Source organism: Triturus cristatus, chromosome 4_2, assembly GCF_964204655.1.
Source record: "Triturus cristatus chromosome 4_2, aTriCri1.1, whole genome shotgun sequence".
Taxonomy (NCBI): domain Eukaryota; kingdom Metazoa; phylum Chordata; class Amphibia; order Caudata; family Salamandridae; genus Triturus; species Triturus cristatus.
The window spans coordinates 297,876,615-297,903,138 of record NC_140586.1 but is presented as its reverse complement, the minus strand read 5'-3'; the positions used below and the strand labels follow the sequence as shown (position 1 = coordinate 297,903,138).

Below are 26,524 nucleotides of genomic sequence, written 5' to 3'. Positions count from 1 at the left end.
AGGTATTCACATACACCATGGACTGGATGGGCACCGTGCATCCATAAGGAATTCTAAAACTTGAAGTAGCGAAGATCATAGGGTTATCACGGTTAAACAAATAACAGCATCCACTAGGGTTCTTATTGTGAAGAAACTCATACGGCGGTCATGGTCCCATGCTCAATGTAACGACATCCAATAAGATTCTATGTTGAAATTGGAAAGAAACACAGTCCCAAGAAAGGAAGTCCAATATAGCTCCTAGGCAATGTAAGTATATGATGAATCTGTGTAAAAAATTCACAGGCAAGTACCGTAGTGGGGGCTCCCGGCAATAACACAGGAGTCAGAGGGGAATTAACCCAAGGCCAAAATAGGGGCCTGAGTAATCACGCAAAGGTTATCTCGGGATCATAACGCTTCAGAATTGCCTATTCGAGAATCTGTGAGACCGAGGTTCCGTGTAAAAAATGCCTATTACACATACCTGGCATTCCGAAATGGCGTGCAGGTATTAGTGCATAGTTGCACTTTGATCCGGCATGCTACCACAGGGGCAATGCTTAGTCCACCTAATATACCATCGTGTGATTGAGTGCCGGAAATCCACACACTTTACCACTATCACCATAGGTTTAAGAGTTAAACTTATCGACGCAACCTGATGAGCATGCATGGCAGCATGAGCGATGTCACCCACACTGAGCTATCAATCAATCAATCAATCACTGCATTTGTAAAGCGCGCTACATACCCAAGAGGGTCTCAAGGTGCTGGGGAGGGGGGGGGGGGGGTGCTACTGGTCGAAGAGCCAGGTCTTGAGGAGTCTTCTGAAGGCCAGCAGGTCCTGGGTCTGTCGTAGGATGGTGGGGAGAGTGTTTCAGGTATTGGCGGCGAGGTAGGAGAAGGATCTGCCGGCGGCGGTGGTTTTTCGGATGCAAGGGACTGTGGCGAGGACGAGGTTGGCTGAGCGGAGGCTTCGGGTGGGGGTGTGGAAGCTGAGTCGGTTGTTGAGGTAGGTGGGTCCGGTGTTGTGCAGTGCTTTGTGTGCGTGGATCAGGAGCTTGAAGGTGATCCTTTTGTTGACGGGGAGCCAGTGCAGGTCTCTCAGGTGGAGTGTGATGTGGCTGCGGTGGGGGACGTCGAGGATGAGTCGGGCCGAGGCGTTCTGGATGCATTGGAGTCGTCTCAGGAGCTTGTTTGTAGTTCCTGAGTAGAGGGCGTTCCCGTAGTCGAGTCTGTTGGTGATGAGGGCCTGGGTAACGGTTTTTCTCGTGTTGAGGGGGATCCATTTGAAGATCCTGCGGAGCATACGGAGGGTGCTGAAGCAGGACGCGGAGACGGCGTTGACTTGCCTGGTCATGGAGAGAGTGGAGTCGAGGATGACCCCCAGGTTGCGTGCGTGGTCTGTGGGTTCCGGGGCTGTGCCTAGTGACGTGGGCCACCAAGAGTCGTCCCAGGCTGATGGGGTGGGTCCGAGAATGAGGACCTCTGTCTTGTCTGAGTTCAGCTTCAGTCTGCTGTCCTTCATCCAGTCAGCTACGGCCTTCATTCCTCTGTGGAGGTTAGCTTTGGCGGTGTGGGGATCTTCGGTGAGGGATATGATCAGCTGGGTGTCGTCGGCGTAGGAGATGATGTTGAGGTTGTGTTGTCGTGCGACGTGGGTGAGGGGGGCCATGTAGATATTTAACAGCATCAGGCTGAGGGAGGATCCCTGTGGGACGCCGCAGATGATCTCGGTGGTTTTGGAGCGGAAGGGTGGGAGGCGGACGCTCTGGGTTCTGCCGGAGAGGAAGGATGTGGTCCAGACCAGGGCCTTCTCTTGGATACCGGCGTCATGGAGGCGTGCTGATAGGGTGCGGTGGCAGACCGTGTCAAAGGCTGCTGATAGGTCCAGGAGGATGAGGGCGGCTGTTTCTCCTTTGTCCATCAGGGTCCGCATGTCGTCAGTGGCGGCGATGAGGGCGGTCTCGGTGCTGTGGTTGCTGCGAAAACCGGATTGTGAAGGGTCCAGGATGTTGTTAACTTCGAGGTAGCCGGTCAGCTGTTTGTTGACAATCTTCTCGGTCACTTTCGCCGGGAAAGGGACCAGGGAGATGGGCCGGAAGTTCTTGAGGTCCTTGGGGTCCGCCTTGGGCTTCTTCAAAAGGGCGTTGATCTCGGCGTGCTTCCAGCTTTCTGGGAAGGTTGCTGTCTCGAAGGAACAGTTGATTGTTTTCCGGAGGTGGGGCGCGATGGTTGCGCTGGCTTTGTTGAAGACGTGGTGAGGGCAGGGGTCCGATGGGGATCCGGAGTGGATGGAGTTCATGGTTTTGATGGTGTCTTCATCGCTGACGCTGGACCAGACGGTCAGGCGACTGGTGCGAGTGGTAGTCGCAGGGGTGGTGGATTCGGTGGTGGGTGCGGGGGGGTCGGAGTTGAAGCTGTCGTGGATGTCGGTGATCTTGCGGTGGAAGAAGGTGGCCAGGGAGTCGCACAGGTCTTGAGATGGCGGGATGTCGTTGGTGTTGGAGCTGGGGTTGGAGAGTTCTTTCACGATGCTGAAGAGCTCTTTGGTGTTGTGTGCGTTGTTGTCTAGGCGGTCCTTGAAGGCGGTCTTTTTGGCAGTCCTGATGAGTTGGTGGTGTCTGCGGGTGGCGCTATTGAGGGCTGTGCGGTTGTCTGGTGTTCGGTCGTGGAACCATTTCTTCTCCAGCTTCCGACAGGTGTGCTTGGAGATCCGGAGGTCCTCGGTGAACCAGGCGGCTTTCTTGTTGGTGTGGTTGTTTGTAGAGGTCTTGAGAGGGGCAAGGGTGTTGGTGCAGTCGTTGATCCACTGTGTGAGGTTGGCTGCGCCGGTGTCTGGGTCAGTGGGGTCGGTGGGTGGTCTCAGGGCGAGGGCGGTAGTCAGTTGGTCCTCGGTGACCTTGCCCCAGCAGCGGTGTGGTAGCTGTTGGGTGCTGTGGTGTGTGGTGGGTTTTCTGAAGGTGAAGTGGACGCATCTGTGGTCAGTGTGGTTCGGTGGTGTGGTTGAAGGAGACGTGGGGGCTTGCGGAGAAGATGGGGTCGAGCGTGTGTCCAGCGGCGTGAGTAGGTGTTGTTACGAGCTGTTTGAGTCCGAGGTTGGCGAGGTTGTCAATCAGGGCGGTGGAGTTGGCGTCGTTGTTGTTCTCGAGGTGGAAGTTCAGGTCCCCGAGGAGGATGTAGTCCGTGGAAGCGAGGGTGTGGGTGCTGATGAGGTCGGCGATGGTGTCACTGAACTGTGGGCGGGGTCCGGGAGGTCTGTAGATGAGAGTTCCTCTGAGGGTGGTGTTGGGGTCGGTGTGGATCTGGAAGTGCATGTGCTCGACGGTGGTGAGGGTGTCATCGGTGTTCGTTGAGATTTTGATGGAGTCTTTGTGGATGATGGCGATTCCTCCTCCCACTCCGTTGGTGCGGTCTCTGCGGGAGATCTTGTAGCCCTGTGGGATGGCTATGGCGATGTCTGGTGCTGAGGTGGCGTTCAGCCAGGTCTCCGTCAGGAAGGCGACGTCGGGGCGGTGGAGTCTAGGAGGTCCCAGAGTTCGATGGCGTGCTTGCGAGCGGAGCGGGTGTTGAGGAGGATGCAGCGTAGGTGGTTGGGTTCTCTGGCTGGTGGTGTGGAGGGTTGGATGCTGGTGAATCTGCAGTTCCGGCAGGTGAAAGGCCCCTGGGTGCGTTACGGGGTGGCCCGGTAGCAGGGGTGGTCTCGTCTGGTGTTGAGTGCGTGGAGGGTGCTTGCGTCGTAGTGCAGTCTGGCGTTGCGAGGGGTGCGGGGTCCAGGGGTTCTGGCGCTGGGTGCGGTCCAGGCGCGGACGGGCGCAGACGGGCTTGCCTTAGGCGTGCCTTTGGCGTGCCAGCGGCGCGCCCGCTGCACGCGTCCGCTGCGCGGCCGCTTCGCGGCCTCCATGTGAGGGCAGAGGGAGGGAGGAGCAGCTGGGAGGTGGGAGCGGGTCGGCCAATGGGAGTGAAGGGGGCGGGGCCGCAGGGGCTCAGCGGCGGGGGAAAACCCAGGGAAACCCGGGGAAAAAACGGCGGGAAAAGACGGCGGGAGAGGGACAACAGAGCACAGGGGTACAGAAAGCAAAACACAGGGGCACAGAATGAAAAAACAAAGTGGCACAGAAAGCCAAGCGCAGGGGTACAGAATAAAAAAGGGAGCCAGCAGTCAGGCGGCAAAAGCGACAACGGAGGTTCAACCCACAGGGGGCTGCGTGGTGGATGGGGGGAGCGACCTGCCTGGTGACAGGGTCAAAGGTCGCTCTCTACCACCGCTTTGCGGCCTCCATATGAGGGCAGAGGGAGGGAGGAGCAGCTGGAAGGTGGGAGCGGGGCGGCCAATGGGAGTGAAGGGTGTGAGGCCGCAGGGGCTCAGCGGCGGGGGGAAAACCCGGGGAAACCTGGGGAAAAAACGGCGGGAAAAGACGGCGGGAGAGGGACAACAGAGCACAGGAGTACAGAAAGCAAAACACAGGGGCACAGAATGAAAAAACAAAGTGGCACAGAAAGCCAAGCGCAGGGGTACAGAATAAAAAAGGGAGCGAGCAGTCAGGCGGCAAAAGCGGCAACGGAGGTTCAACCCACAGGGGGCTGCGTGGCGGATGGGGGGAGCGACCTGCCTGGTGACAGGGTCAAAGGTCGCTCTATACCACCGCTTCGTGGCCTCCATATGAGGGCAGAGGGAGGGAGGAGCAGCTGGGAGGTGGGAGCGGGGTGGCCAATGGGAGTGAAGGGGGCGGGCCGCAGGAACTCAGCGGCGGGGGAAAACCCGGGGAAACCCGGGGAAAAAACGCGCTTTTGTGAAAAACCTACAATATGGCATGTTTGTCTTTATTTACGTTTTTTCTTTCAGAATTATTTCGCTTTCAGACATTGCAGAAGGCCCACTGTAGCCGTAAGTTTTGCGGTATTTATGTGTCACAGGTGAGGGTGTACCTTAGCGTGTACATACCCCTGTTGCACTCTGGTCCTGAACAAAAAAGCCTCGCTACTCGCAACCGTAGGCTAAAGCATGTAGACCGGTAATTGCACTTCCACATTAGGATGTGACTGGTCAATTTAACCAGTTTTTACATCCACTTTCACCACTTTTTATTCTTACCTTACTTCTCCACCAATAAAAATAGTTGGGATAAGTAAAGGCAATTTAAACTTTTCACTATCACTGACTGCACTTCCCAAAAAACCCGCTTCGCTGTAACCAGGCGTCGCAGCACACCCGAGAGGCATTCGTCCCCTTGGGTGGGATCCCGAGGATGAAGCATGTCACCAACTAGGTTGGTGAGTGAGGGATCTTCTAAAAAACAGGCATGACTCCTCATACAAGCTCTCTGTTTGGAATTTCTCTTCTGTTGTTTGTTTATATTAAGGGGACCAAGAGTGGCTCCACTAGTATTCCCTTTCTCTCCTTTTGATTCGATATCTTTAAACATGTTGCAGACAGTTTATGCCAGGTTTCACAAGGTAGGAGACCATTGCCACTTTGTTTACCCTGCTCTCACAATTCTACAAACTTTAAATATTGCTAGGGACTGAGCCACAAGGATCAATAAAAATTACTGAATATGGGACTGCTTACGAGTTTGGTGGAATGGTCCTGCCGTCACTTTTTCAGCGGTCCCGCCGCCACCGCCAAGACTCCTGATCCTGCGTCGAAAGTGAGGGCAATCCCGCCAAGCTTCCCACTTTCCGGGTTATGATTTGCCTTTCGGTCTAGCTTTTTCTGGCGGGGACTCCACCAAGCACGGCTCGGCGGAAAGGTAGGAAAGGAGGTGCATACTCACCTGTTATTTGGGGTCCCACTTTGGAATCCGTGTCCAACACTATTGTCCAGGTCCTTCCTGTGCTGCTTCCCCTAGACCATGAGGCTGAGCAACCCCATTGTCGCCAGCATCGAAGGAAGGCTTCTCTGCCACTTCTCCTATGTGGTGTATGGTAACAGTGACTTTCCACTCCTGTTGTTTTACATGCAACAAAACAGGCAGTACACATAACCTACATATACTTTATGACACATACACAACATACTAATGAATTTTCTGATATAATCACGTAGTGCTTACCTATGTTTACAGCAGCAACATGTCACTCTGTCAGGACACCGCCTCAAAGAGAGGTGGCGGAATACTCCAGCTGCAACATCTTAATATGGCTGGCAGGAATGCCTTCAGCTCGGCGTAGTACTCAGCTTCTCTGCTGCAGCGGGATGGCAGTACAAACGCCACACTCAAAATAAGGCCCTATGTATGCTCCTAAATCTATACTTAACTGTTTATCAGTGATTTTCAATTAACATTCCCTGTTGACTTGATGAGTGTAAATGGTGCCGGTGCCCAAAGTTTTGCACAGAAGTCAGCAGTAGTTTTGTGGAATGTTGGGTTGCCAATTACCAAGGCTCTGTAGTCTTGATTTCACCTCATGCCTTTTTAATCCACCACCAGTCACTCCCTGTACCTTCATCTCACTCTTTCAGGTTCTTTTCTTCCCTGTTTTCTCCCTTTCTCATGGTGTTTCCACCTTTGTCTTCCTCCTTCCTCCCCCTTGTGTGTTTTTCTCTCTGTTGCTTAGGGTTAAAGTCTGAAGAGATAAAATAAGTGCATGTCGCACAAAATAAGTGCTGGTCAGCCCTTCCTGCAACCACCGGCTCAAATTAAGCACTGAGTTTAAGGGATTTCCATAATTGTTACACGTTGGCATAATATTTATTTATTTATTTTGTGTTCAGTAAAAGGAACTGCAGGCAGCCTTCAGTGCCTATTTTTAAATGTACAATTTTGGTTAGATAAACATTGGGCTATAAATGTAGTATTCCTCTATCTACTTTTCTGTGTATTGGTAACATTGTCTAGCCTTTCTGCAAACAGAATTCCCAACCTTCAGGGTTCAACAGAGGATCGCAACAAGGAACAAATGAATATAAAAATGTACATAGTTAGGATACCCATACAATAACTCTTGGCGCTCCCCTAAAGGATACCCCGCTTGATTACTTTTGTATTAATTCTCATTTACTGTTTGTGTATCCTAACTATGTAAATTTTTATCTTCACTTGTTCCTTGTTGCGCCCTTCACCTATCGCTGTACATACTTCCACACGTGTCACTTGCGCCGTCACAATCCTCCACCAGGACGGGACTGGCCGTTGCAGGCGCCGGGCATTTCCCCGGTGGGCCACAGGGTGGGGGGCGGTTTTAAGCCCCTGGGGGCCGTTTTCGTTACCAGGGGCCAGCAATATGGGCCCCTTGTTTCAAAATCAGCCGAAATCGGCCCAAGCAAATAGCTCGGCTGCACCCCCCTTAGCCCCCAGGGGGGCCAGCCGAGCAGTTTGCCAGGACAGGTTTTAGTTCCCAGTCCGGCCCTGTCCTCCACGAGCACTTGTGCACAGTATCTTACAGGTTACTCGTCATTCAATGTAACGCAGTGCCACCCTTATGTTTGATCATATGAAGCTTAATATGTCAAGTATGTATATTCACTAAAAATACAATTTATGTTACAAAAGAAATTTGTCTCCCTGGTTTTCTTCACCATTTTTGATTCAACTCCCAGCAATTAACTGTGCTACATGTAACTGACCTCCAATTGATACCCTTTTGAGACATTATTGTATGTAATAGGTGATTGCCCTAGTCTCCTTAGGGTATATGGGCTACCTCTTGTAGTCTGATACTGCCTGCCAATGATAGTAACAGCAGAACTACTAACCATCACTCTCTTACAAGTGTAACAATTTAGACTATTTCAGACCCCCCCAGGCTATATGAATGGCTTGGGTGGCAGGTAATAGTCATTTTAAATGTATTTTGAATTAATATTTAACTGTTGTTGTGCTCATCTATAAATTAGCCAGACAGCACCATCTTGTGGCAGGCTGTCACAAGCCCGAGTGTTGACAATTAAGTGCCGGTGCCAAGCACCGGAAACCACCGGCTTAAATTAAGCACTGCAATAACTGCACCTTGTGGTCATCACGCTCGACATGGAAACACATGGAAACATCTCCTACATAGGATAACAAGCATTTGCAATGCAATAGGTCTCGCATTTACGAGACATTTTCAGCTATTGGCATTGTAAATAACAATGCCTTTTATTTATCTTTTTTAAAGAAAAACAAATAAGTTAAAAAGCATTATTATTTGCAATGTCAATAGCTCAAACTCGCGTAAATGTGAGACCTATGCTTGTTAAGAAACAGTCTGAGGAGTCGTATCAGACACATAAAGTGAACATCAAAAGTGCTAGGGCCTGCCACTCACTGTTTTGGGGAGGAGCGAAACTTGAAAATGCGGGACAAATGAAGGTTATAAACCAAAAAAAAGCAAGATTTTACGAACAAATACATTTGAATGAAACACCAGCAGAATGGTTTAAATAAGACACATTTTGAAAATTGATATAAAAAAACAGTCAGGCAAAAAACACTTTTATCGATATGAATATAGGCATCACTAAAACTGGATACCTTCTCGGCCAGCACTGGTCTCCGGGTGAAGCGCTTCCAGCCATATGTCCTCACTAAGTGTGCGTGAGAGGTTTTAGTTGGACAGTGACACTGGCACTCGAGACAGTAAGCCGACCCCCTAGCCTGACTCCTGAGCCCCGCAGCTCCCTCTGACAACATTGTGTATTGTGTCCTGTCCCGAGGTGCACATCCAAAGTATCGTGAAAGGTGAGTTCTTAGGTCAGTGGCCAACCTCCAAGAAGGTGGGGGAGGGGGTAGAAAGCAGGGAATTCACTCACAAACCCTCAGGACAGGGGAGTGAGGAAGCAATAGCGCGCGCACCCCAGTGTGAGCTTCTGCCAGGACACGCAGATGGAGGCCCCCAGGCGGCGCTCTCTGGCCCTTGGCCTTTGAAACGGTCATAATCCCATGGCCAGAGCTCCACTCTTCCAAGACTTACCATGGCACTGGTGACGCTGCAGCACTCGCCCACCCCGAGCACCGCATCCTTACCAAGCACCAGTGAGGTAAGCCCGACAGGATGCCGGTAGGGGAGGTTGGGAAAAGACGTGGACATGGCTGCTGGTTAGACCGTGTGACTAATGATGCGGCAGCCAGCTTCCTATGCGCCCACAGCAGGGGAGGGGGGACTGGACTGGCGCTCCACACCGCCCAGAAATCCGAAGCGGACCACGCCACCTGGAAGGGAGGGAAAGTGAAAGCGCGCCATGCGCGTGCTGTGTTTAAAGGCCAGCCCTAAGCGGGGACAAGAGATGTGCACGTGTACGGAGTGCACATCTCCTGTCCCTATGCGTGCACATCTCCTGTCCCCCTTCGGCAGAGAAACCGACGACAATAGGTCTCGCCAAGGCGTGCAGCGCATGCGCAGCGTCGCTAGGCGAGACCTAAAAAGCAGACAACACACTTCCAACCATACACCCTACACGGTGTAGCATGGTACCCTTGGTGGCACGCGCTTCAGCGATCCACATGTTCACTATACTAATTCAACACTAATCCTTTATGGGTCTCGGAATAGTGTGCTACTCACCGAAAAAGCGCTTAGACGCCTCGTCAGGGGTAGTAAGCGCTATCTAATTGCAAATACAATACAATGTATGTAACAAGCGCTATATAAATGCTGCAATACAATACACTTTTCTTCCATTGCTACTCAAGTCTACCTACTCTGCCAGTGTCCTTAAGAGGGAGCGGCAGTATTTTATGGTAGATAGCTTCCGGCACCGGACATGTTCACCAGGGGAAATGTTTCATTTTCTTTTCTCCTCCACCTGCTGGGCCTGCTCCCCCTGCAGTCGCCACGCGCATTGGCTCGCGAGAGGTGCGCGCGCTGCCTTCACACGCTCTGCTCACAAAAGCCAGGAACAGCCCACACTGACAGAGATGATTGGGCATTTAATGAGAGCTTTTCACAATCTCTGGGGACTGGTGTCAGGACTGAGAACTTGAAAATTAAATGCTCTGGACCGCAGAGAGTCTCTCCTGTGTGAGAATGAAACGCGCGTGCTCCCCCTCTCCGTTAAAATGAGATGTTCTTGTTCCCTGTGTTTGCATCTGGTGTGCGATAATTGAACGCAGCGGTTCGTTGTGTGCCTGGATGAAACCCCTTTGTGAGTCTGCCCTGTTACCAGGGATTTAAGTGGGCCGGGTCCTGCTGTGCCTGAGGACCGGCAGTTAAAAAAAAAAAGATCTGTTTTGAAACGTGTCCCTACTGGGCCCACTCTCACGGCTGCCCTTCAGGATAAAAAACATGAAGGCGGATTAAAAAAACGAAATCTGATTCACGCGCTTTAAAGCAGTGTAAAGTGGCCATTAACACAATATGGCTAATGCCGCGCTGGTATGCGGACCCTGCACTGCTGGTACTTGGTGTTCGAATCCCACTTTAACAATACGTGTGATGGTGAACACGTTTTCACTGCTGAGCTTAGCAGCCCATCTTCTGTAGCTCCCGACTCAGTGTCCGCTACCCTCCCTACCTCGTAGGGCACCCCCGCGCTCCTCAGCTTCACATTGTGCTGCACTAATAAACTGCTTCCAACCCGCCACTTGTAAAAATAAATTCGGAATACAATTACCAACTTTAAAATACACTTGGAAGTAGATATGATTTGAAAAATCATAAGACATTTCATAATAAAGCAAATGGAACTTGTAGAAATAAATTATTTGGAATTAGCACAGAGGTTCAAACAAAAGGATTTGAGAATCTTTTAGTAAGGGTTTTATGCTTATTGATTATAGCATTTTACAACTCGTGATAAACACGTGTTTGCAAGGAGAAACACTATGTAATCATGAAACAAAGCACACTCACACATACACTTAACTAATGTGTTGTGTTTCCTAAATGTTTGGAATGGTCCAAGTTCCGTGTTTTGTGTGGTGTCCTTGTTCAAAATGGCTGCTAATATGTGTTAGCAAATCTTTCACTTCTGTTTCTAGGGGACGCTATGGGGATAAATGCAGATTTCAAACCTATGCACACCATTTCCAAGGACACAGTACATTGGGGCATATTTACAAGCCCCTATCGCCACCACAGCCTCACTTTTTTGAACGTTGTGGTGGTGATAGGGGTTTCGCCTTATTAACAAGGAAGCGCTAAGCCACTCAACATGGCTTAACGCTACCTTGCAAATAAGGCACCCTTTCAGGCTATACTTAACGTGAAAGGGGAGGGCAATGGAAGCTGCGCTGGGCATTCCACCGCAACACCTATTGATTTTGACGCTGCCCCATATTTACAAGGGTGGTGTAAATATGAGGCAGCTCCAAAATTAAGACCAGGGAAAACCTGGTCTTACCCTGGCGCAATGAAGAGAAATTATAAATTTCTTCTAGTTTTTGCTGTTTCTAAGTGTGCTGTGTTGTGTAGCACACATGCAAACAGCAAAACGCCATTGATTGTTTATGTGGAGGAAGGTGTCCCTTCCTGCACATAAACAATCATTTTAAAAACTGACATTTTGCAACTTGTATGTGTGCGGCATTAAGCAGCACACATAGAAGTTACAAAACGCCATTTAAATATTGTTTATGTGAAGGAAGGCATGCCATCATTCTCCACAACAGAGGCACCCACGCACAATGCTGCAAGGGTGCCTGCGTTGGCACTAGGCAGCTGAAATTAGCGCCAGCGTAGGGGGAAACGCAGGGCTACCCCATATTGTTTTAAATACGGTGCAGCCCTGCGTTTCTAAAGTGACAGAGTGTGGAGTTAGCCTTCTTGGCTTAACGCCACGCTTCGCCACTTTAGTTGTAAATATGCCCCATTGTGCGCCAAATGAGTAGTGAACCGAGTTATATTGCTGACTATGAAAGGTAGGCAACGGTTTGGGGTGGATCGACACAAATGAAAGGTTGGCCACTTTCAGAAATGCCCCCTGGTGGTGTCCATTTCTTTTCATAGGTTTCTCTGAGGTATCCCAGCCTGTTCCTACTCAGAGGTCACAACTGGCTGACTTCAGTTGAATAGAAGAGGGGGCGGAAGGGGGAAAAGAAGAAGAAGCATGATGAAGTGCTGAAGTGGAGGACAGAGAGGAGCTGGGTTACTAGGGGTATATAGCAGCAGACCAGGCAAAATTGGAGGACCAGAATGACAATGAGGGATGTTTAGACAGAATATAGGAAACAAAAATGTGGTGAGACAAAATATTGTGTCAAGAATATCGAGGACAAAAATATTGTGATGGTAAGTTTCTATAGGAAAGCAAAGTTTTACTATGTAGCAGTCCACACATATGTATCTTGACGAGATATATATATATATATATATATATCCAGCTCAGAGGTTGCCCATCAGTTAAAAAGCACTCGAGTTGCAGAGTTCGCATACAGCATTTATTGAGTACAAACGGAGTCCATATATATATATTTTTTTATATATTCACTGAAAAAACCACAGGTTTCAACAACGTTATAGTTAGTTGAACATTTCACTCGTACAAAACCAGAGAAATTCGGCCGTTATAGTTAGTAGAGCTAACTATAACTCGCGCCCCCGCAATGCACTGCTGATGATGTCACATATTACATCATTCATGACATGGTCAGTGACATCACTGATGACATCACTGATGACATCATCCATGTGATAATCTGATGCACCTCCTCACACCGTAATATATCCTTTGATACACCCACTCTAAAATACAGACTACCATTTTAGAAACCATAGACATCAGTACCAGTTACTACATACGCGCTCACTGATTCCTATGTCTACACACACATCCACTCATTCACCCATACAATCACTCATATATGCAGTCACTCATCAATACAACACTATTATATTCACTCATTCACCTATACAGACGCTCACACACCGCCACTCATCCAGGAGTTACTCCCACACCTAGTCAGTCATGCAAAGAATCAATCACACTCCCATTTGCTTACCTATACGGTTTTACACACACCACCTCACTTATTAATACAGATACTAATGCATACTTACTCTCTTATACAATCACTGATACATTTACACACTCATCCATACAGCCACTCTCACAATCACTGACGTATAGTCATTTATATACTCCAACTCTCACATACACTGCCTTTTACATATGTAGTTACTTGGACATGTACCACTGAGACATCTATTCTCTCATCAACACACCCATACACACACTCACTCACCCATACAGCTGTTTCCACATGCACTCTTGAACCCATACAACCAGTGAATCAACCACTCACATATCTATGCGCAGAGTCACACACCTCCCACCCACCCACACACACTCAGTCTCCCATACAAATACTCAGGCAACCAATCAATAACCCATATAGACACTCATGTAGCTACTGACCAACCCATGCAGCAGCTTACACAACAACAGACAGACTATACATACATTCACACAGTTTAGTCACTAACCCAAGCATTCAGTAAGGCACATTTAATCACTCACTTATACAGTCAGTCATGCACCTAAGACACTTATACACCCACTCATTCTTCAATAAACCTTGGCATATATGTATGTATATATATATATATATATATATATATATATATATATATATATATATATATATATATATATATATATATATATATATATATGCAAACCAGCGGTAACCTACTTGAGCCGCACTCGAGCTGAAATGAAAGGTTGCCAGCCTTTGATGAAAGGTATGGACACAGTTCAACATGCGAAACAATTTAAAACAGCCTTATGTAGCCTGACGCGTTTCGAGAAGTGTTCGTGATTCCTCCATTTGAATATGCGCACTCATGAACAGTAATGAGTGCGCATATTCAAATGGAGGAATCACGAACACTGCAACTCCCAGAATGCTTGCACACTGTCTCAATGGAGCAGCCCCAATGGGGGCGTGTCATCATGCATAAATTAAGGGGAAGTCAGCGTTCGCCGAAGCACGCACCTTATCCCGCCTCTGAGGAAGAGAACACTTCTCGAAACGCGTCAGGCTACATAAGGCTGTTTTAAATTGTTTCGCATGTTGAACTGTGTCCATACCTTTCATCAAAGGCTGGTAACCTTTCATTTCAGCTCGAGTGCGGCTCAAGTAGGTTACCGCTGGTTTGCATATATATATATATATATATATATATATATATATATATAAAACATATTTAAACTTTACAGAAATAGACAGTCACTGGATGATGTCATCAGTGATGTCATTTGAGATGTCATCAGTGATGTCACTGACCATGTCATGAATGATGTAATATGTGACTTCATCAGCAGTGCTCTGCTAACTATAACAGCTGAATTTCTCTGGTTTTGTACGAGAGAAATGTCTAACTAACCATAACGTCGTTGAAACCTGTGTTTTTTTCAGTGAATTTCATTGTTTTTTTGAATGGTAATTTCTAACTATAACGTCCCTGAAACCTATAGTTTTTTCAGTGCATTTATAAGGTTTTTTAAATGCTAATTTCTAATTATAACGTCCCTGAAACCTATGTTTTTTTTCAGTGAATTTCATTTTTTGACATGCTCATTTCTAACTATAACATCCCTGAAACCTATGATTCTTTCAGCGAATTTCTAAGGTTTTTTAAACGCTAATTTCTAACTATGCCTACAAAGGTAGGACATGTGAAGAAAGAAAAGCGAAGAAAGAAGCAAGACAAATGCAGAAAGAGGCAACAGAAGTCCTGAAAGGCGAACAAAAGTGCAGGAAGAAAAAGAGATGTGCAGAAAGAACCAACAGAGGAGTAGAAAGTCCGCCTGTGCCCCAACTGTTTGCTGACGGGTACTGGTGGTAACTGACTCTGACTAACCAGGCCTGGAGCCAGCGCTTTGCTAAAAGACACTTAGAATACAGTGAAAACACCTACATACACTAGGGATCACTATGCGTTGGGGTACCCCTGTGATTAGCATGACCTCCTCTGTATTTGCCATGAGTTAAAGCTTGGGTCATTGCATGAGTACATGAGTAGTGACTGGATGGTTAGAGTACTGTAAGAAGAGTGCATGGTGATTTTATAAGTGCTCGGATATTGGCGGAGTGTTTGGGTTAGTACATGGTAGTGACTGGGTGACTGGAGGAGTGCACGGGGAGTGACAGTGCGATTGCGGGACTGCATGGGTGCTACCTGGGGAATTAAAGGAGCAAATCAGAAGTGTGTAAGTGGTTACAGGACTGTATGGGTAGTGCATCGGGGATTGTAACAGTGATCAGTTAGTGCCTGGATCATTGCAGGAGTACATAGCTACTGACTGAAAGATTAGAATACTGCAAGGAGAGTGTCTGAGTGAATTTATAAGTGCTTGGGTATTGGCGGAGTGTTTTGATTAGTACATGGTAGTGGCTGGGTGACTGGAGGAGTGCACGGGAGTGACAGGGTGATTGCTGGACTGCATGAGTACTACCAGGGGAATTGAAAGAGCGAATGAGAAGTGTGTAGGTGGTTAGAGGACTGCATGGGTAGTACACAGGGATTGTAGCAGTGCATGTGCTAGTGCCTGGATAATTGTATGACTACATGGGTAGTGACTGGATGATTAGAGTACTGCGAGGAGAGTGCATGGTGAATTTAATAAGTACTTGGGTTTTGGCGCAGTGATTGGATAAGCACATAGAATTGGCTGGGTGATTGGAGGACTGCATAGTTAGTACCAAGGAGATTACTGGACTGCATAGGTAGTCCTCAAGGGATTGCAGCAGTGAATGTGTTAGTGACTGGGTCATTGCATGACTACATGGGTAGTGACTGAATGATTAGAGTACTGCGAAGAGAGTGCATGGTGAATTTGAGTGGTTTAAAAAGGGGGCGTAGCCTTGGTCCACTTCTAGGCAACGCAGAGCCCTGACGCTTACTGGAGGTACCTGGTGGGCTAGTTGGCCCCCAGGGACCCTCAGGATTCAAGGGGATTTAATCCCCCAATTTACAACACACCAGGGGGCGCGTTTGCACAGTGGTGCAGTGTGGGGGCGTGGCCTGATGTGATAAGTGTGCTAACGCACCATGTCACGCGTTTTAAGTTGGGAGATCAAGTCCCCTTGAATCCTGAGAGTCCCTGGCGGCCAACTAGCCCACCAGCTACCTCCAGTAAGCGCCACAGAGCTGTGTTGCAGAGTGGTGTAAAAAGGGGACGTGGCCTTGGATCACCATGTGAATTATGGCAGCACCCTTTTACACAGTGACAAGTTCTGTATGAAAGTACCTCACACCTGCCCCAAAAACAGAACTAAAAAAAGGCCACAGGGAGCTTTGGACAAACAGATGTCTCTAGTCATAAAAATAAATAAAATATTTTGGCTAGATTCCTCATGTAAGCAATTGTCTGGTTGTCTAAAGTTTGACACTTTCCCCATCCTTCCACTTAGGGTAAAGAACTGTGCTTGCGTCCTTAAAAATGAATGTTTGGAAAAAAATGATGCAGTGCATTTAAAAAAAAAAAAAAGTCTATCTACAGTAAAACAAAAATATTGTTTTCCCGTTTTTTTCTGAGACTACCTTGCTTCCACTTCTTTTGGGTTCCTGGATGGAGAATAGTCTCTGGATTCAGAGTTTGTGAGTCGGGTAGTCCAGCTGTGGCTTGGAACCTGTGCATGGCGTCAGCAGCACTGAGCTGAAAGTCCATTCGGTGCTGAAGGTCCAGGTTCCGCAGCTGATCCCTCATGGGGTCCCACGTGAAGCCCGGAAGTTGGTCCCGTGCCTGCAAAGGGTTCATGCTGAAGAGAGGGTTCATCATCCTGGAGCGGTCTAGGGCATTCATAGCATTCATCTGGTGGACGTTGCTCATTGACAAGGGCATGGCAGCCGCCATGGACTGAAGCAACTGCAGTTCATGCAGGGAGGAAGGCGGCGGATGCTCCGCTGTTCTGGGTTGATGGGAAGGTTCCGACCACAAGAACATCAGACTCCTCCTTGCGTTCCTCCTTCACCATGACATCGTTTTGATCTTCAGGAGCTCATTGGGAAGATCGGCCTTTCTCTCTAAGTCTTTGTTCATTAATTTGCTGAGCTTAAGGCTCTTGCTGAGGACAGGCTTGCTGTAGGGAGAGACAGACTGAATGACTGGCTTGGTGTTGTCCTCCACTAGTCTCTTCTCAGAAATGAGTGGCTCCTTGACTGGGGAGCAACTCTCCTTAATTTTCTGTTCTGTTGAGGTGGGTGCCCGTAACCGCTCAAGGTGGTCCCTCTCCGGCTCCTTGGGTCTCTCCCGTTCCACCATACTGTTTAGCCGCAGGGAATCGTTGGCGTTTTGGCTATTGCTACAGATAAGGTTGCTGATTTGATGACTCACAGGAGCAGACGCAGGTGAAGACCGGTTTGAAAGATGACAACTTCTATCCATCATATCCCTGTCTTTGTCACGTTCATCTTTACTCATGGAGAGATCCCATTTCTCTGGCTCTCTGTCCCGATCTCTGTCGTGATTGGTCGCGGACGAGCAGCGTTCAGACTCGGTGGCCTTGAGCCACTGTGGTGGTGTAGGGAAGAAAGACGGGGTTCGGTGGAACCGGTTCCAGGGCTCCTGCAGGTTGGTGAAGCTCTGAAGGGTCGGCCCTTGCTTGTGAGTAAACAGGCTGTTGTGAGCTGCCAGTTGGCTGGTGGGAAGGAAGCCACTTTGGTGCAACAAGGGTCCGTAGGGGGATGCGGTGGGATGTGAAGACCCAGTGCTGGAGGACAAGGGCCAGGCCAGGTCGTGTGTATAGGTGAACCCCGGGAAGACTCTGGGGGCGGGCAGCCTGCTGAACAGGTCCAGTTTACCACAGATGTCCAGCTTATGGGGGTCCTTCTGCAGTTGCTTCATTTTCTGCTGGTGGTGGTAAATCTGCCAGGCTATTTGGACGTGCACCGCACACCACTTCCCAGGTTTTCTAACAGATGACCGGTATGGATCCATTACCCCGGGTGTCTTCTGCAGGAGGCTGTGGTGAACGGCACCCGCCCGTCCTGCCACGTCAATGGGGTTTGAGGTCTTGGGTTGAAAGGCTCCCTGAAGTGACCCATAGGGGCCTGAATGGGGCAGCATGGGGGGTATTGTTGGAGGGTAGGACGGGAAAAAGTTGGAATGTTGGTAGAAAGAGCTGTCCAACTTGGGGGTGTACTTGTCGAACTGGCATTCCTTGTTTCGGCAGGTCATGCTGTGGTGGTTCTCTACGTGAGGACTCATGGGCGGAGGTAAGAGCGATGCTTGAGACAAAGTGCCAATAAGGATCCCAGAATGAGGCTGGCAATGCACGATTGGTTGGCTGAATTATATCAACAGACTGGTATCTGAGTAACCAGGGCCGGTTGGGTGACTTGGAATCAGAAGGCTGCTGGTGGGCAACGCTGGTGGGGGTGGTAACAAGGGAGGGCTGGCAAACATGGCCGGATGGTGCTCGTTCTGTGTCCTGAGGGCAAAGTGCGAGGTAGCAAGGTTCAAGATGGAGTGGGGTAAGGCCGGGCTGGAGGGGTGGTGCTGGGAGATCTGGGGCTAGGGGGTCAAGTGTTTGGGCAGGCCGATGCTGGCAGCGCTGATGGTGCTGCTGCTGCGACTGATGTTCTGGAGTCCATTATGTGGAAGCTGTTGGTGATGGTGAGGTTGGTAGCTGAGGTGAGGTGGGATGTGGGTGGGCAGCTGAAGTCTGAGTTCTGGAAGCAGCAGTTGAGTCTGTGGTTGTGACTGGGGTCGGGATTGGGGCCGGGACTGAGGGCAAGACTGAAGCCGGGAAAGTGGCCGGGGCTGAGGCTGCAGGGTTAATCGGGGCGGGGGAGCCGTGGCGGGGGTGGACCACTCCCTCACCAGCGGGCTAGCACTGTAGGTGGGGGCTGAGGAAGCAGAAGTCACAATGGCAGTCGCGACGGGCTGGGGGCTATGCACTGGCAGCGCAAAGCACACCTCGGTGCTGAGCTCCTGGCTGCGCTCTAGGCCCGACACCTTCGGGGAGAACGCAGTCTTCGCTTCTGGCTTTTCAGTGATGAGCACCCCATTTGCTGGTGCTGGAGACGAGAGCTTCTCGGAAGTGACATCGGAGCCCTTCTCAAGTTCTGCACTTAGTTCAAAATCCCCCCATTTGTAATTAAGAAATCGACAGTAGAGGGGGTGCGAAATCCAAGGAAACTACCAAAAATGTGCAAAAAACCCAGCAACAACACAAACTGGCGATGATAATCCACTGAGGAGGAACTGCAGAAAAGGAATCAAGCGACAAACCATGAATCCCAGTGTGGTGTTAATCCAGAGGGGTGGGGATCCCCGCGGGAGGAAGGGGTGCTGACCCCCCAGGGGCGGAACAAAGGAAGGAAGGGGGGTGTTGCAAGGGTGAAGGGTCTCCCCTTTCATCCAATTCCAGGCTGGGCTTCACAAAGCTGCTACCCTTCCCCGTCGCTTTCCCTGCAGGAACCTTTTCATATATTTATTATTCTCCTTCTTTGCCGCATATCCTTCGACAATCTCGGTTTTTTATCCACCAGGGCCCCCAAAGTTTCCGTTCTGTACTCCGGTTTGAGGAGCGGGGGTCTTCTTTGTCGACCTCTCCTTCACGCTGTGTTTTTCGCAGCTCCTACTTGGCGACTGTCCAAGACAATCTGCCCAGAACTTCACGAGCAGAGATGAAAAAATAGACGGCATTAGCAGGTTCCATGGTGCCCGAGGAGATCAGCGATCACAGGCACAGACTGCGATGCGGGGTGCGCCGGGGGCGCAAACTCATGCGAGGGGTCTAAGGCGGGGCGCAGGCGGCAGGCTCCCATGCCCCGGTGCACAGAGAGGCGTCCTGGGGCTTGGCTGTGGCTGGACTGATGGGAGGCGCCACCCGCATATTATTAGCATAGCCCCAGGGAGTTGGCAGTCCCTGGGGCTGTGGGGGCCGCGCGGGCCCCTGCAATTATAAATTGGGCAATGCCCCCGAGACCTGGCCCACACGGGGGCCTCATTTAAATGAAGCGCGGGGCATGGCCATTTTTTAAAACTTCATTTTATTGGAGGGGGGCTGCTTGGCCCCCCTCCTCAGGCCACTTATGGCCCCGGAAACCCCATCCCCTGGGGCCGGCCCTATCTGTTGGGGACCATGGGGCGGGGTCCCCAATCCCCCCACGGTCCGGCAAGCTTGCCGCGTCCTGCGGAAGCCGGCATTGCTTTTCCACATGGAGAGCTGCTAAAATGCAGCGCCCCGTGTGGAAAAGCAATCGTCTTTGGTTTTTGGAAGAGAGAGCAGGATTCCTGCTCTCTCTTCCAAAAACCAAAGCAGTTTGCTATAGCTCCCACCCTGCCATATAAAACTACAGTGTCCCGGGGGTGGGCACTTCGGGACACTGCAGGAGCCGGCCCTGGGGGGTGGTGGTCCCCAGGGACATCAAGGGCTCCAGGAGGGGGGCCGCGCAGCCCCCCTCCCAACATTTCCAAAGCCCCGGGGGTTGGTGGTCCCTGGGGCTCCTTAACGGACCCCCATATTTAAAGACTTAGTGCCCCGGGGAGGTGGCGGTCCCCGGGGCGTGTGGAGGGGGCTCAAGTCCCCCCACACAGAATTATTTATTTTAAAAAAAGCCCCGGGGGGTTTTCAGCACTGTCTCTTGGAATGAGACACTCTGCTTTGCTGCGTGTCTCTGCTCTGAGCCAGATTCTAGTTCCCAGTTGTTTGTTCTGTTAGAACGGGACACTCTGGACCCTTGTCTCTGTGATAACAACATTCCCTAATTCCACAGTAGTGGGTTTTTGTTCTATGAGAAGGAGGTGTATGGCATGCTACCCTGCATTGTGAGAATGCGACACAAGGGTTTCCTGTGTTTCTGTTTGTTCTGTTAGAACAAGACGTTCTGATACCATGTTAATTTGTGGTCTGTAAGAATGACACTTTGCATAACAACATCCTTCTCAGGGCAGGCCTTAGCGCTGATGGCGCCAGGTGCAACAATGTTGGAGACCCCCATTGACCTCCTTCTCCACGGTTTCCCTCACTACAACACTTTAACATTGCCCCTCAAGTCTCCATAACCACTCTCTCTCATGCATTTATTTTGTTATATAGTGCCACTCATACCAGTGTAAGGTGTCAAAGTACTTTACTTCACATACACACTACAAAGAGACAATGAGCCATAAGTTTGTACATCAGTGTATAGGCAATGTTACATCAGACAGAGGATGACAAGGTGTAGGAGTCACAAGTCATCCAAACTAGTAGACAGTATAGGTTAAGAGTGCTTGGTCTAGAGAAGTAAAAACTCTGGGGCTTATTTACAAGCCCATTGCACTGTTTGCCTGCCCATATTTACAAGGCCACATAAAGCCACTCTGGGTGGCTTTTCATGGCCTTGTAAGTATGGCCCCCTTTCATGTATTACTCTGTGTGAAAGGGGCGTTCCATGGCTGTTGATGTGGGTGTTCCCACACATCATCCATGAAACCTGACACAATCCCAGATTTAAAAGGTTTTGTAAACCTGGGAACGCATCAGATTCCTACGCCTCCCCCGGGGAGGTGCAAGGGAGGCGCAATGAGGAGAAATACCTTTATTTTTCCTTGTAACTTCCTTTTGCACCATTGTGATTGGCTCAGGGGAGCCTGGGTGCTTCCTGTTCCGTTCTGGCTGGGAGAGACGATGAGGGAGAGACACGCCAACTAGGTACTTTTTTCTTTTTTACACCCCCTTACCTCCCTACCCACGATCCGTTCCGTCCGCCACTGCAAAAGGCGGAAAAAGTTTCAGCATCACAACAAAACTGGTGTAAAGAACAGGGCGTGACAAAAGTGCTTAATACTGTGTCCTACAAAGAAAAGAGTTTGTCCATTGATGTGTATCTTGCGCAGTGCACACTCATATTAAAGAGTGCACTGTTTCTGGGTTCACAATATGGTGATTTAAAGATAGCGTCAAAAATATCGTTGACCACAGCTTGTGCTCCTATACCTATAATGGTAAGTACCAGAATGTCAGAAAAACATATAGTCGACATTAATATTAGCTACAAATATACAACAAACATACATTTTTAAATATAAATAGAGTTTAAAGTGTAAATGTTAAATATTTTAATATATACATTCAAAATAATGTAAATTAAATACATTTCACTACTATTTAATACTATATATTAAATAGTAACACAAACACATATGTGTGTATTTGTGTTTATATAAATGATGAAATATTATTTTTGTTAATCCTCTAAATGTGATACTATGAATGTATATACATATATATTTTAAGCACAATATAATGTAAAATAACTATTTGTATATATATATATATATATATATATATATATATATATATATATATATATATATATATATATATATATATATATATATATATATATATATTCACTGAAAAAACCATAGGTTTCACACACGTTATAGTTAGGAATTAGCATTTAAAAAACCTTAGAAATTCAGTGAAAAAACCATAGGTTTCACACATGTTATAGTTAGCTGGACATTTTACTCGTAAAAAACCAATGAAATTGCCCCGTTATAGTTAGTTCAGCTAACTATAACTCGCGCGCCCGCAATGCACTGCTGATGACGTCACATATTACATCACTCATGACATGGTCAGTGACATCACTCATGACATCACTGATGACATCTCAAATGACATCACTGATGACCTCACTGATGACATCATCCAGTGAATGTGTGTTTTTCTGAAAATTAAATATGTTTTATATATGTATATCTCAAGGTCAATGGAAGAATAAATGGGTATATAAGTGTCTAAATGGATGATTTGTTTTTGAAAAATTGATTGTGTAACTGACTGATTAAGTGTATCTCTCACTTTGTGTATAAGTGGCTGCATGGGTTGGTGAGTAGCTACATGGGTGTCTATATAGGTTATTAGTTGTTTTTTTGAGTATCAGTCTGAGTGTCTGTATGGTACGGTGGGGGGTATTACGTAGTGCATAGATGCATGAATGAGTGACTCACTGTTTGTATGTGTTGAAGACAGCATGTGTGCAGGACTGTATGGGTGGATGAGTGTGTGTATGGGTGTGTTAGTGAGTGAATGACTGTCTCAATAGTGTCTTCAGGAGTAACTACATATGTTTTAAACTAGTATATGTGACTATTGGTGTATATATGTGACTATATGTGAGAGGGAGAGATTGAAAGAGTTCCTGTATGAATAAGTATGTGTTTCTATAAGTGATTGTTTAAAAGACTAAGTATGTGTAAGTTTCCGTAGAAGTAAGTATGGTGGTGTGTGTATTACTGTATATGCAAGTAAATGTATATTTTATTCTTTATTAGCATGAGTGACTATGTGTGTGAGTAACTCTATGGATGAGTGGCATTGTGTAACAGGATGTATAGATGTATGAGTACATATGATGAGTGAGTACATGTATGAGTGACTGTATAGGACTGTTGGTGAATGAGTGGATGTGTATGTGGATCTTAGAATTACTGAAGAGGTTGTTGTAACTGGTATTGGTATGTCCATTGTTTTGAAATTTTTAGTCTCTATTTTTGAATGTGTGTATCAAAACTTATATTAAGGTGAGAGGAGGTCTGCCACTCTATCACAAGGATGATGTCATCAGTGAGGTCATCAGTGATGTCATTTGAGATGTCATCAGTGATGTCATGAGTGATGTCACTGACCATGTCATGAGTGATGTAATATGTGACGTCATCAGCAGTGCATTGCGGGCGCGCGAGTTATAGTTAGCTGAACTAACTATAACGGGGCAATTTCATTGGTTTTTTACGAGTAAAATGTCCAGCTAACTATAACATGTGTGAAACCTATGGTTTTTTCACTGAATTTCTAAGGTTTTTTAAATGCTAATTCCTAACTATAACGTGTGTGAAACCTATGGTTTTTTCAGTGAATTTCTAAGGTTTTTTAAATGCTAATTCCTAACTATAACGTGTGTGAAACCCATGGTTTTTTCAGTGAATTTGCAAGGTTTTTTAAATGCTAATTCCTAACTATAACGTGTGTGAAACCCATGGTTTTTTCAGTGAATTTGCAAGGTTTTTTAAATGCTATTTTTTTTTTTTATTCTTCATTTTTTTCAAACATATTTTTAATTTAATTTTCTTATCTTTTATAAAGACTATGCTTAAATTTTTAAAATCCTTAAATATTTTTTTTATATATATTTTTTAAAATAAACATGTAAAATTTATTTCCAGATTTTTTTTTTTTTTTTTTTTTTTTTTTTTATAGTACGCGTACCGTAAGCTCACGGTAAGCGTACGGTTTACGCAACGTCCGTAATCTATCTACGCTGCTTGCGCATAGTTACGTACTTTGCGTAGCCGCGCGTACTGCGCGTGGGACGCGTGCGCGCTTACGCAACACGCGCACGTTACGCGGAAGTGCCGGGAAATGACTGTTATGCGCATGCGCGCAAGCGCGTGTCTTTTTTACGCGCACGCGTACTTTTTGCCGTAAGCGCTCCGTAAGCGTACCGTAAGCGTACGGTAGGTCATGTGATCATGAAACACAACTTTTGATTGGTGGAAACTACTTTCAGTTCTAGAACTCTCCTACACCACACCCATTCCCCTCATTTCTGCTTGTGATCCCTTGGAAGAAGGAGCTGGTTTGTCTTTGGGATACGATGGCAGAACAGCAGAGCCCTTCTGAGAGTGAGGCTAGCACCAGCAGCACTGTCTTGAGGCAGAGAGCGAGGAAAGTAAAGCCTTCTTATGTTTGGGATTATTTTACTTTTCCAGAAGGCCAGCAAAAGGTGAATGCACCCTTAGTTACTTGCAGGCTGTGTCAGCGTGTACTTTCTAGAGGTAATCCTGACAGGAAGTATTCCTTTGGGAATCACACCATGATCAGACACCTCAAGGATGTACACAAAAGGACACATGGTCATCTTTTTGGAGGTAACTCTTCAGAAAGACGAGCCAGTACATCCACAGCAGCTCAGCCTGGACCATCATCTGCAGAGCAGACTCCTTCTTCTGCAGGTCAGGTGAGCCCTTCATCTGTGGGGGGAGAATCTCCTTTTGCTGGCCCTCTGGAAATTAACCCTCGGTTTGCGAGGGTTGAAGTACGGTGCGCCACTTGTCACGATCTAATTACTTATAGGGAGACCAGTATTTCCCTAGTGAACAATAAAATAGATCAGCACACTTGTCGTACCGTCTAATATTCCCAATCTTTCTTTCCTCTGTCCCTGCATGAACACAACGGCTCTTTTAAGAGCCAACCTTATCTTTCATCTTTTTTTTACATATGTTTTTAAAAACTTTTTTTTATTTTTTTTTACCGTACGCGTACGGTAAGCGTACCTTTTTTATTTTTTTTTAAAAAAACACTAAAAATCATTTATCACATTACATTGACTTACCATACTCACTCAAAAAAATATTTATTCATTTGTTTTTTTAAAAAATAGTTTTTAAAATGGTTGTAGTTTTCGAAAATGTTCTATATCGATCTGAAAAAAAAGAAAAAAGTATTAATATTTTTATAACAATTTATAATACAGTACACATATTTACATTTTTTTCCAAAAAATATTTTTGCCTCTTTTAACAATTGGAAATCACTTTTACAGACTGACACATTATGAAACCACTATTTTTGATTTATTTAATTGCACGTGTACAAACTGTTTTTTTTTCAGACCACCACCATGTGCATTCTCTGTGACTGCCTACACTCCACCAAGGGCAACCAGCCTTAGTGATGCTGAATGTATTTGCATTACAGACTTAAACCTGAAAACCCCACTGGCTTGTAAATACTGTGCATGACTATACACGGCAAGGACATGGGTGTGTGCTAACCCTCTGCTTATTCCCCCAAAAATTCGCTCCCCCTTTCCATCTAATGCAACTGTGAAATCACCAGAGCAAGACGCAATAAATCTCTGCCTATAATTCTTCTATGCACACAGAGTCATATTTTCACATTAGTCCCAAAACGAAATTTCTTTGCCAATTTGAAAGCACACTTACTGCTCTTTTTTTTTTCAGGGGCAAGTGTAAATCACTTTTACACACTGACACATTATGAAACCACCATGTGTAACTACAACAAAAACAATTCCCATTTCTATTATTCATTTCTTAAGTTACCACATACATACCCTCTCAAACTGTAAACTCACCTTTAAAATTAGTTAGTTGTGAAAGAAATGTGACACTCAAACAGCAGATTATCAGAGCCAGGATCTCTGTTGTGTTCACCTCTCTCCTCTCAGCAGAACCAGATAATGGCAAACTTTCCCTCTATTTTTCCACACATATACATGTAAGTTTCAAATCTCAGTGCTTCCCCCTTTTTTTCACATGTAATCACACATTTCTATTGGTTGAAAACGAACCCTTTTCCAAAAGTACCCTTCCCCCACCTTGACTTCTGCCTAGTACCCTTCCCCCAACTTGACTTCTGCCTGCTACCATAGCAACAGCTCATGGAACACTGCTGTGTGCAGTTAGGTCAGAAGTTCGACACACAATGTTTCAATTCCACAGAGCAAGAGTGCTTGACTTTTCAAACCTAACAGCAAATCCATAGTACTGTTCTTTGGTTACACATTTTTTTGTACCAATACAAAACATGCTTCTATTAATTTACACATACAGCCTAGTTTTTATTCTAGAATGGTATGAAACAGCCAATCAGTTCTTTTTGTTTTGAAAAAAATATGTATGCCTCCATTTCCAAACTGTCTT

The 26,524-nt window shown here is 47.1% G+C and overlaps 1 protein-coding gene and 1 pseudogene across 3 annotated transcripts in view; one reads left to right on the top strand and one right to left on the bottom strand.

Annotated features, from left to right (window-relative positions):
* The window catches only part of TNR (tenascin R), a 1,024,744-nt gene that overhangs the window by 170,345 nt on the left and 827,875 nt on the right, over window positions 1–26,524 (top strand). The gene's annotated exons all lie outside the window — the stretch shown is intronic.
* The window catches only part of LOC146833739 (autism susceptibility gene 2 protein homolog), a 38,134-nt pseudogene that overhangs the window by 4,596 nt on the left and 7,014 nt on the right, over window positions 1–26,524 (bottom strand).